The following is a 10,749-nucleotide window of genomic DNA, read 5'->3' on the forward strand; positions in this document are numbered from 1 at the left end:
GGTATTCATTACCACACTTCTTTCATAGTCATCAGCTTCCGTTTTTCTCTCTATAATAAAAATAGTGTAACGTTGTTTATTTGCACTTATCGCTTGACTCTACTATAACATCGCTATCCCGCTGCATTGCATTATAGGCGTACCAACACGAATACATTTTTTTGTAAATAAAAAGACACAGCCAATTTCAAAAATCTTTTTGTCTACCAGCATTTATTTTCTCAAATGTTCTAGAATAAAACTTCTGACAATCCGACCATTCTTTGTAGTCTACACGGCAGCCTAGGAAACTATTATAAATGTAGATTATCCTTAACTTCCCTCTGCGGCGAATTATTACAAAACTTTTTAATTTTAAAATTTCGCTGGATGATAAAATTGGTTCGTCCAGCGAAATTTTAAAATTAAAAAGTTTCTACGAATACATTTGTTTATTTTCACCTCTTTGATCCCTGCTTCAGTGAGTGTTAAGCTAAAAGCACGACTTGTTAAACGAAGAAATGCTGTGAAAGTTATGACACTTATTTTAATATTAGCGTTTATTACGTTAAATATTAAAAAAAACATTTCGAAATTTAATAATGTTATTTCTAGATTAAAATAATTTTCATTAAATTCCTAAATTAGCATCTACGAAGATTCCGATTACAAAACACAAGTTGATTCGTGTTTCGCATTGTTTCGGATATTTTACATTCTAATGTCGTATTATACAACAACATGGTATTTTCTAAAATATGTCTTAGTTAAATCGTAAACTGCATTTTCAAATACTCAGATCACAGTACAATTTCGATTAAATTCATAAAAGTCTCAGCAAAATACCAATTCGAACTGGAATGCATTGGAATACGTATTTTCAGAAATCATTCGAATATTTACATGTCTTAAATACTATTATACAACGTTTTATTTAAGATAGGCATTCTTATCAAACTAATGTTAGAATGAGGAATGTATATAATGTAATTACTGTCATAATTCAAGTAAGGCACTTTCCTGTATCGATAAGAATTATATTATGAAAATATCAATTATGATATCTGATGAGTTTGCTTACTAAACCTTTTCAGAATTATTTACAGTATAGTTTTAAATGAGTTAATGTATAAAATACAAGTGAATGTTTTGATAACCACGCAATATTTCAATAAAAGTATTAATTTTTTAAAATGAAAAATGTTTGTCGAATGAATAATATGCTACCGTCATTTAAAGAGAGCTGTAAAAAAATTATAGAATTAAGATAATATTATAGAAAAAAGAGCAAATTATAGAATTAAGTATATAATACTGTATACTGATTTAATGGTTTAGTCTATCTTTCTATTTTGAATTATCTGTCCTTAGCCACAATTTGATTGTATGAATAGTTATTTAAACTGTTGAATGTACGAAGTGGTAAGACATTATTTTATTTGTATATTAATATGTAACTTTGATAAAAAACTTAGGGAGCGACTATGCAGACGCGAGCGAGCTAATTTTCGGAGCGAGCGAGAATATGTGGCGAGAAGAGGCGAGACGCGATAAATATCAAAACCTGTCAGATATGTGCGAGAACCAGATATTCGCTCTCGCTAGCGTTATTTCTCGCTTCTCGTTTGTGCATGGTTTTCCTTTGCGAAAACTAAATCGCTCGCAACCTCTCGCTCGCTCTAAATTCGTGTCTGCATAGTCGCACCCTTAGTCTAAGTTTTTACTTTCCAGCCTGCAATACAAACATAAGGAAAGTATGGCGATTGGTGAAAAAACAACTCTTAGTATTTACTTATATTTAAACACAAAGAAGTTTGAACATTGAAGAATGCAAAAAACAATTACTTTTTTTCTGTATATCTTTGTGTTAGTGCGTGTTTGGGGCTCGATTTTGTTCACCCACCTGAAGCCTTTTGTTCAAAATTTTTGAAATTTTGTGGGAAGCTTTGAGCATTAGCGAATTAATGCTGTCAAATTTCGGCAATGAAGTGGAAAGGGGCAAAAGGGAGATCATATGGAACATATTAACATATCAGGTCGAACTTAATGAAAAATTTACTCGTTATTATCATTTACAGTCTTTTTTAAAAACTTATTTTTATCCTAAAAATTGATCTTTTTACTGTTTTATAACAATGAATAATATAAAAAATATTTAAATAAAATCATATAACAGATAGCACCACACAATCTTAACGTTAAGCAGGTAAAGTTATCCTGAGAACATGGAGTAGGGAAAGTTTTTTAACAAATTTTCTTTAAATATTCATTAAATTTATTTGATGGAATTTTTTCTATATGCTAAATTCTTTGAAGTTGAAACAGGAACATTTTTTTTCAACCGGAAAAAAAACTCGGTTCTTCCAAATCCGATAGCCAGTGTGAGATTTCTCATACACTATCCGCCAGACCGCCCGACTTTTGTCACCTGTCGCAAGCGTAAAGGGTTTGCTTCAAATAGTCTGACTGAATGCAGCTTTCGTACAAAAGGTGAGAGGCCTGCAGTATTTTTGCCAACGCTCTGAATCTCGTTCTAATAACAGTTTCGATGTTCAACGTCAATATATATGTGTTGACAGATAATGTGAATTTATTGTAAACTCTCTCTCATAAGAAATGAAGTAGATTATGGATTGTTGTTCATTTTACATTTTATTTTCTTTTTGAATCATTTGTGTTTAGAGGTTTATTTCTTTGATAATTTATTTTATATTGTATTAACATTGGATTCATTTATATTATAATTTTTTCATTTACGGTTGATAAATATGTGTTTTTGTTGTTTGTTAATTAAGTTATGGCAACGCAACACTTGGGCTAGTTGCCTAGGGGGATGCTTCCAGGAGGTCTTTCCTTTAAGGGTAACTGGCCAATGTTTAGGTGGAGAAAACGCGGAAAACTCCACGTGGCTAACCCGTTTGAACGAGGCGCGAACTCACTACCGAATTCCCAGTGTTCAGGGTACGAAGACCGCTTGGTCACTGGTGGTATATCCTTTGGTTATTATCCATTGATTTGATTAGTGCCTAACTCCATCATCAGCTCAAGTTTACAACGTATCTCACGTTATTAATATTTTAATTTAGACTCTCTTGAATTTACGGTAGAATTTTTTATAACTTTATACTTGAAAGAAGTAATTGACGAGTAATTTTATTTTAACTAATGTCAGGTTCCTTACTCTGAAAATCTTACAAATTTTTCAGATATAAAACGATTATCTTGAATGTGAGTCGAATTGGACTAGAACTCCTGGTTTACACATTATGCAACTCCGATGGATGTTTTAAATTAGAAATGACTTGTGTGTCAAATTTTCAAAGTCATTATACAATATTTAATAAAATGTGTTTCGGTATTATTGACTAATGCGTAATTTGATAAGTTTGGTGCACTAAAGATAGGTTTTTAGTGATTAACACTTAGTGATTTTAGTGATTTAGATAAATAACAGACTGTGTTTTCTAGTTATGAAACTTGCTTTAGACTATTTTCACTGGTTTAAATTAAAATTAAAATTTATTTTAAAAAATAAAAGAAAAATAAATATACCGCAAAATTAAAGAAAATAACAATGCTAACAACGAGTATACAATTTAAATTATAACATCAATCCTGTTTAATCGTGATTCAATCTAACTGTACATTAAATATAAACGTTAGTGTTAGTATTTGTTTCGCGTAATACCTGAAAGACAGATGCAACCGTTCAGAAAGAGAAGACAGAGATCCAAGCTTAAGCTGGACTGACGATGGAAGGCCTACATCGATAAAAGCTCAAATCTGAAAGATACAAAGTTTGTTCTTTCTCATATCTAACCTTCGTCTAAGAAAAGTTTATTCACTAAGATTTGATGTTACATCGAAAAGATCACTTCTCCCTCTATGACATTTTTATGCTGTTCCTTCTCTTATTTTCGTTTACTGTGAAACTTCATTCTGTTGGATAAATATCTCTACTGACTTCACTTGCAGCCAATTAAATTAATACATCTCTTCTGTACTGTGCATGGTTTCCAGGAAGGAAACCATGCACAAAGACTACCAATTTTATATGGATACATTAGAAAGAATTTTTTTGTTTTGGAACGAATAAGTAGATTTGTCTAAAATACTGTCTTAAAAAATTGACTTTTCAAAGACAAATTTGTAAGCCATCGACTTATTTTCTATTAGGCGAGTTTACTAATCCTTTCGCCAACCTTATAGATTGTTCACAAAATATAGAGGAACGTTTCCAAAGGTATTCAGCACAGTGATTGGTTGGCATACTCAAATTGCCAAGGATACAGTTCCTAATACATATGCAATCTCAATGTCAACGACAAATGTATTTTTACTACGATTTTCACAAAAATTGCACTGTAGGGAAAAAACGGGATTCATGGAAAGAATAGATACAAATTGAATAATTTTCCATAGTTCTAAAAACGTCATTATGAGATTTCTTAGAAATGTTTCCTTTTAAACTTGTAAATATATGGGTAATTTCATCAATAGGAAAGGTACCTGTACGTGTAGATTCAATTCGTTCATACCTTATTTTTTGTATAGTGCTTTCCCACAATTTTTTCTAAGATTATATACCTTAAGCTATTTAACGTTGGAGTTGGAAAAAGTGGAAAATCTCGTGATAAACAGAGCTTATTTATTGCTTCAAAATAACCAATTGTATGGAATAAAAAGAAATTGAAAGAATATATAAGTAACTGAATACAAAAGCACTTTATTAAATTGCTTTTGTATTCAATTCATTATATTAGTGAATAAATGTAAAAATTTCATTGAAATGATCCAAGTATATTTTGTGCTAATCTGTAATTACACTTGAATAAATTCTGAAATACTCACTTACAAAATAATCAAATTCTGAATAAACGAATGGAGAAAAAGATAAGATTAACGTTCAATATCGACGGGATTGCAGATTTATTGGATGAGAGCACTTTTTTCAGATTATGCCAATTATCATTTAGGCAACGATTGAAACAACCGGAAAACGAAGAAACACTTGAAACATTGAATCACAGTACAAGTGTGTTAAATACATAAACGACTCAGTAACGTATCGACAAAAAATGAAATAACTTAAAATCTGCGATTTCTGGAATAATGGAATGTTTTTGTAAATATCATAATACGTCGATTTATTCACGATAGGCCCTTAAAAGAATTTTTCAACGTAATATAGTTTCTATCGTAATTCCAGAGAGTCGTTTTCTTTGTATCTACAAGAATTATTGCATTCGATCATATGCAAGTATCAAACATGTGACCCCTTTCATAGCACGCAATTTTAGTATAGGTAATATTAATTTTACCGAAATGAAAAATATGTTAAGGTGTATAACAGGTTACCGTCTATCAACAGCAAAACATTAACAATAAAAAGTATTTAAACAATAACTTAAACAAATCACATTGAATTGAAAGCCAGAATAGTGTCAATAGAAGTCGAACGAATGAGCATTAGCCTAGAAATTTTTACATATCATATTTTTCATCAGAGGTAATTGTATCTGTGACTGGCAGCACTATTCGTGAGAAACAACACAACATAACAGATAAATAAAATGGTGGCACTTCTTCATCAATGAAGCAAGCATGAGCAGTCAAATGTTGTCCAATGTTTTAAAAAACCAATGGATGTCCATTCGCGTTTGCAGGGACAGTAAACAGATTACATAAGTGAATACACGCGTACTTCTAATCTTTCAAAAACGTTCACATATCTATGAAATATACTCTACGACTGGCACCGTAGTGAAGGTCATGTACTGTATATAAATGCTGGTAGTTTACGGTACTTAAAAATTTTAAGGAGGTATAATTTATAATTTTCAACAACCATTCTACACCGTAATTATGTAACTTAGATCATTAAGGAATAATAATGAGAAAATGCTTTGACATTACATTATTTTATTAAGATGGTCAAAATTGATAACCTGGGTTATTACATTTATTTTTATTTTTGACTTTTTTTTTCGTTTTTGACAACTAAAAATGCCTTTTGAAAGGGTTCGGATATGCCAAAAGTAGAGCATTCAGATGAAGAAAGAATAAGCATGGAATTTCGGACAAAAATGCATCCGTAAAATTATTCCTGGATCTCCTAGAACAGTACACTTCTACTTCCCTTCTAAACTTAATAACGATTAGCTCCGTCCATTAGTTATCCCTTAGCTATGTTACGTAAATTCCTTAATGGTTAATTTAAAACGATGAGTCTTATAATCTAATGAAAAATAATCAAATACACAGAAAATTTTTAAATATTCTAAATTTAATTATTTTAACATTGATTCATTGGAGTCTAAATTAGTATAAAAAATTATATCATTACCAAGAAATATTCAAAAAACAAAAGTGAACTACAGCGTAGTAAAAAAGCAATTTTCGTATTTTCTTCCATTTTCAAAAATACAGATCGAGTTCAAAATAAAAATTATGAATTGCTTCCTGTTTTTCTCTTTCATGTTTTAATTGCTGATATTTTCTCTTTTTTTAAAGTCAAAAAATGATCTGTGTAAGGCTTAATTTGAATTTTATTTTCTGCAATTAATTCTCTCTTGTCTATTGCTGCAGTAAATTCAGCTGTACAATATTCTTTCAAATATTGAACTCGATTCAAAGCTGCGTGTCTATCGTTATCAGAAAAAACTTTTGTTTATATTTTTTCTCTATTTCCGCTCTTTTAAGACTTAAATACAATTTTATCGGTGAAGATTTCGAATGTTTTATTGGAAGACGTAATTCGTATACGAAACAATTATTATTGCATTTGAATTTCACATTTTGCTTCATCGAAATGTATTCGCAAATATCTCCAGGAAATTTCTTATCGTAACTAAATAAAGTTCTATAGAATCGACTTTCTTTTACTTTCTTTTCTTTACATAAAATCTGCGAAAGAGAAGATACATCAGCACCATTGAAGCAACGTGTAATGGCTTCGATTTCTTCATCTGATAAGACACTGCCCCGAACAATCGGCACAATTTGCATCGTGAAGCACGTAAATCCCATAGCAAGAAACCTGATTTTAAAAAGGAATGATTGTATGACGGTTCGAAGATTCCTATTGTAACTAACATTATTTCGTGCCCAATTAAAGACAATTTCGAACAATTCAAATTTGATTGATCAGTCATAAGACTAAAGTACTGATTGCAATTTCGCTACATCGTGAATATTCGGGTCTTTGAAAAATTTTACTTCATTGACGAGCCAAAAGTTGCCAACATTGATATCTTAAAGTATATTCTTGTTGAATGCATGCAAATTTGTAAACTTCACAGATATTTTGAATATCTAACAAACAAGATATTGTCGAATAACATGCGTTTCTCATCGGTCTAATTTTGTGTAACCGGCCAAATTTATAGAGAGTTTTTGCATTTTCGAATGTTGTTATATCTTCGTATATTCGATTTATCAAACTTAAAATATTTTTATGAAACTGTGAATGATACAAATAGAACTTACTTACTTTATAAATTGATGTAAGATTCCGATTGAAAAAGGTGAATAAATATTGACATCTCCTGTGTTCGTATAGGATTCTATGAACAGTTTGAATATATCACTAGCTCCAAGGAAGCGTGATGAACTTCTATCTACGATTTCATTTAGGCCATGCGACATTTCTACATTTAAAATTCATGAAATATTTTCGATGTAAAAATATCTAAATGTTAATAATACAGATTATAGAAAAAATTAATTGTTGATTCTAAAAGTTATAACAATGATGAATCTTCTACTTTTAATCACAATCGTTTAAGTTATTGTAATTCTTTACTAAATTTAATGCTGATGCAGTTGAAAAAAAACTTTGCAAGTAAGATATTTTTTTATCGTTTGACAGATATATTTACTATATTTCCAGCGATTATATTTAAATTATATTATAACAGCATTTATAAAAATGTAATTTATACATATATATTTATATATGCATTTAAAATTTGAAATCATTTAAACAAACATCCAGTAATAATTTTAAAGTTAAATGTTTGGTGATGCCCTGCTACTTTGCTTTTACATATCTTGACGTTTAATAGTTATATGTAGCATAATTTCTATATATTTCCGGTGAAAATTTCATTACAAATACAAAAGGTTACTTCTTCGGTAATTTGAATGACATATTTTAAAGAATGGTTAGTCACTCCTATTTATTATTGATGAAGTATTTCCATTAGACATTGCTGTGGTAGTCCATTCAAAAAACCTCCAATCTAAGATTACAAAAGGCGATTTATACTGAATAATAACTTTATATGTAAGATAATTGGAATAATGCTATTCCTCGAAGGACTATATAATAGAGTATGTTCAAATTGGAGAAAAGATGTTTTTATGTGTTGTGCACAAACATTTCTTAGTATGTCTCGTTTAAACTACCACATCAGGAAAAATCTTTCTTAAAAGTTCTCTAAATTTACTTTTTTTGGATAAAATCTGAATGACGAAATAGAAAAATTAGCTATCAGATACAAAGACAAATAATTTAAAATGCTAAATTGAAAATTATTAATTGTCTAAATAAAATTGAAATTTGTACATTTTTTTTTTCTAATCGTTAGAAGTAGTCATAAGTTTGATGTCAACAATTTTAACTTTAAATACAATTTAATAATTTGTGTAAATCAACATTACATATGTATATATATATGAGTTTATCACACCAGTTAATAAGATTATTTAACAAAATCCTTTTATGATTATTATCATCTTAATAATAAAAACTTACAATAAACTGTAACTCGTTTACCATGTACAGTACATATTATAAAAAACTCAAATGCATATCGGACATAATAAAAAGTCCCTCTTCATTTCGGGTTCAACATATAAAATTATAAAAATTAATTATAAATACATTTAAATGGCCGTTCTAAACACGACGACTTGACAGTCATCAAAGGAGATTGTGAAGTCCAACGCCAAGAATTGATGATTGTGAAGCTATTACATTCATGAGATATTTCCTTTAAACACAAGCTTTAGCTAAATTGATAGAAAGTATGCCTGGTACAGTGTAATCTTACAATGTAAAGAAGAAGGGAGGAGAAGAGAGAAGAGCATTTTCTTGTGATAGTTATAGTAATGGTCGCCAAATCTCACTAACAACAAGGATACATGATGTTTCACCTCGGTTATACTTTAACGAGTTATTGTAAATATTTGAACTACAGTGATTTCTGGAAGATATATTTTTGGTCTTTTCCCATATAAAATGATCTGTAATTTATATAAAACAAGTATGAAATCATTATATTTTATTATATAAATCCATGTGAAAAAATATAACTTCTATGAAATTTTTATATTATTACAGATTGTGATATTCGATAATCACCATTAATTAATAATTGACATATTTCTGATGAAAAGAAAAGTTTTAATTTTGGACGAAATTGATGCATCTAAAATAGAAACAACTCTTTACCTTAATTCTTAAACTAATGAAAGAATGATAAACATTTTAGGAAATTTTAATCAGTACAATTTCATTTCTGAACAGAGCTACTGTGGATAGTTAATTTTTTTGATAAATAAATTTTATATAAAAATTTATACTTTATATTTAATACAGCTATACAGTTACTGATTCGAGTTAGGTGTCATTTAAATATCATGTTATCTTTTTCTCCCTGTTATATTTTGGTTAATTTTTTATAACAGATTATATTGATGTCAAACTTGATCTGCCACTTTATATTAAAAACAAGCAATTCTGTTAAATACATTTACAGGGCATCAATTTATTGGTATCCTGTTAATTTATTCAATTTTTCGGATAATTTTAAAAATAGGCGAATAGAAACGAACGAAATTCGTTAATTTACTGTAAAAGAAATGTCTGAAAACATTGCATTAAGTAACTCATACATTAAAGGTATGTTATGAGAACTTCCACAATCCACAAGTTCATAAAATGTTTATAACAACAAATAAAATTTACATAAACTTACGATGTTCACAAGAACTACAAACGACAACGTTTAAGATTCACAAAGTAGGTTACACACACAAAGTAAATTAGAGTCCAAATAGTCAATTAATCCAGAACAGGTCCGTCGAAAAGACACCTTCCGACGTATTCCTGAAATGCAGTTAGACGTATATTCCTTCCGGAGTTCGTTAAAGACACAGCAAAGACAAAAACAACCTCCTTCAACAAGTTGGTCTGACCAACCCTGAGTTCACTTAGCCGACATTCATTCATTCATTCAATATCTTTATTACGTACCAAATTTGTACATATACGGTTCCGCATGGCACTACCGGGAATAAAATACATGAAGTTGGATGATAAAATGACAGTATGTTTTTTTTGTTTTTTTAGTAAATACTGAGTAATGTGAGATTGAGTATGATTGAAATACAAAATGTGTACGATGAAACAATTCAATTCATATTACAAATCGAAAGAGATGCGCTGAGATTGCAAGTGACACAAAAAAATAAAAAATAAAACATGGTTACAAACAAGGATTAAAATAATACAAAGGTTACAGTTAATTAATTAAAAGTACAGGATCATATCATAGAATGACTACACTAAGTCTATGGATATGAAACATAACATAAGTTACATTGGGATGATTACAGTTATGCATACAGTAGACCCCTATAACGGACCCCCGGATGTAATTGTTTTCTTTAGGACCCATAATCAGTGATGTTATTTTTGACACGTTGGAAAACAGAACAGGAACCATCCCGTGCGTTAAGTGAGGTTTTGTTAGCTTTCTCGTG

The sequence above is a fragment of the Centruroides sculpturatus genome, unplaced genomic scaffold (genome assembly GCF_000671375.1).
Source record: "Centruroides sculpturatus isolate CEXI.00-Female unplaced genomic scaffold, Cexi_2.0 scaffold71, whole genome shotgun sequence".
NCBI classification, from domain to species: Eukaryota; Metazoa; Arthropoda; class Arachnida; order Scorpiones; family Buthidae; genus Centruroides; species Centruroides sculpturatus.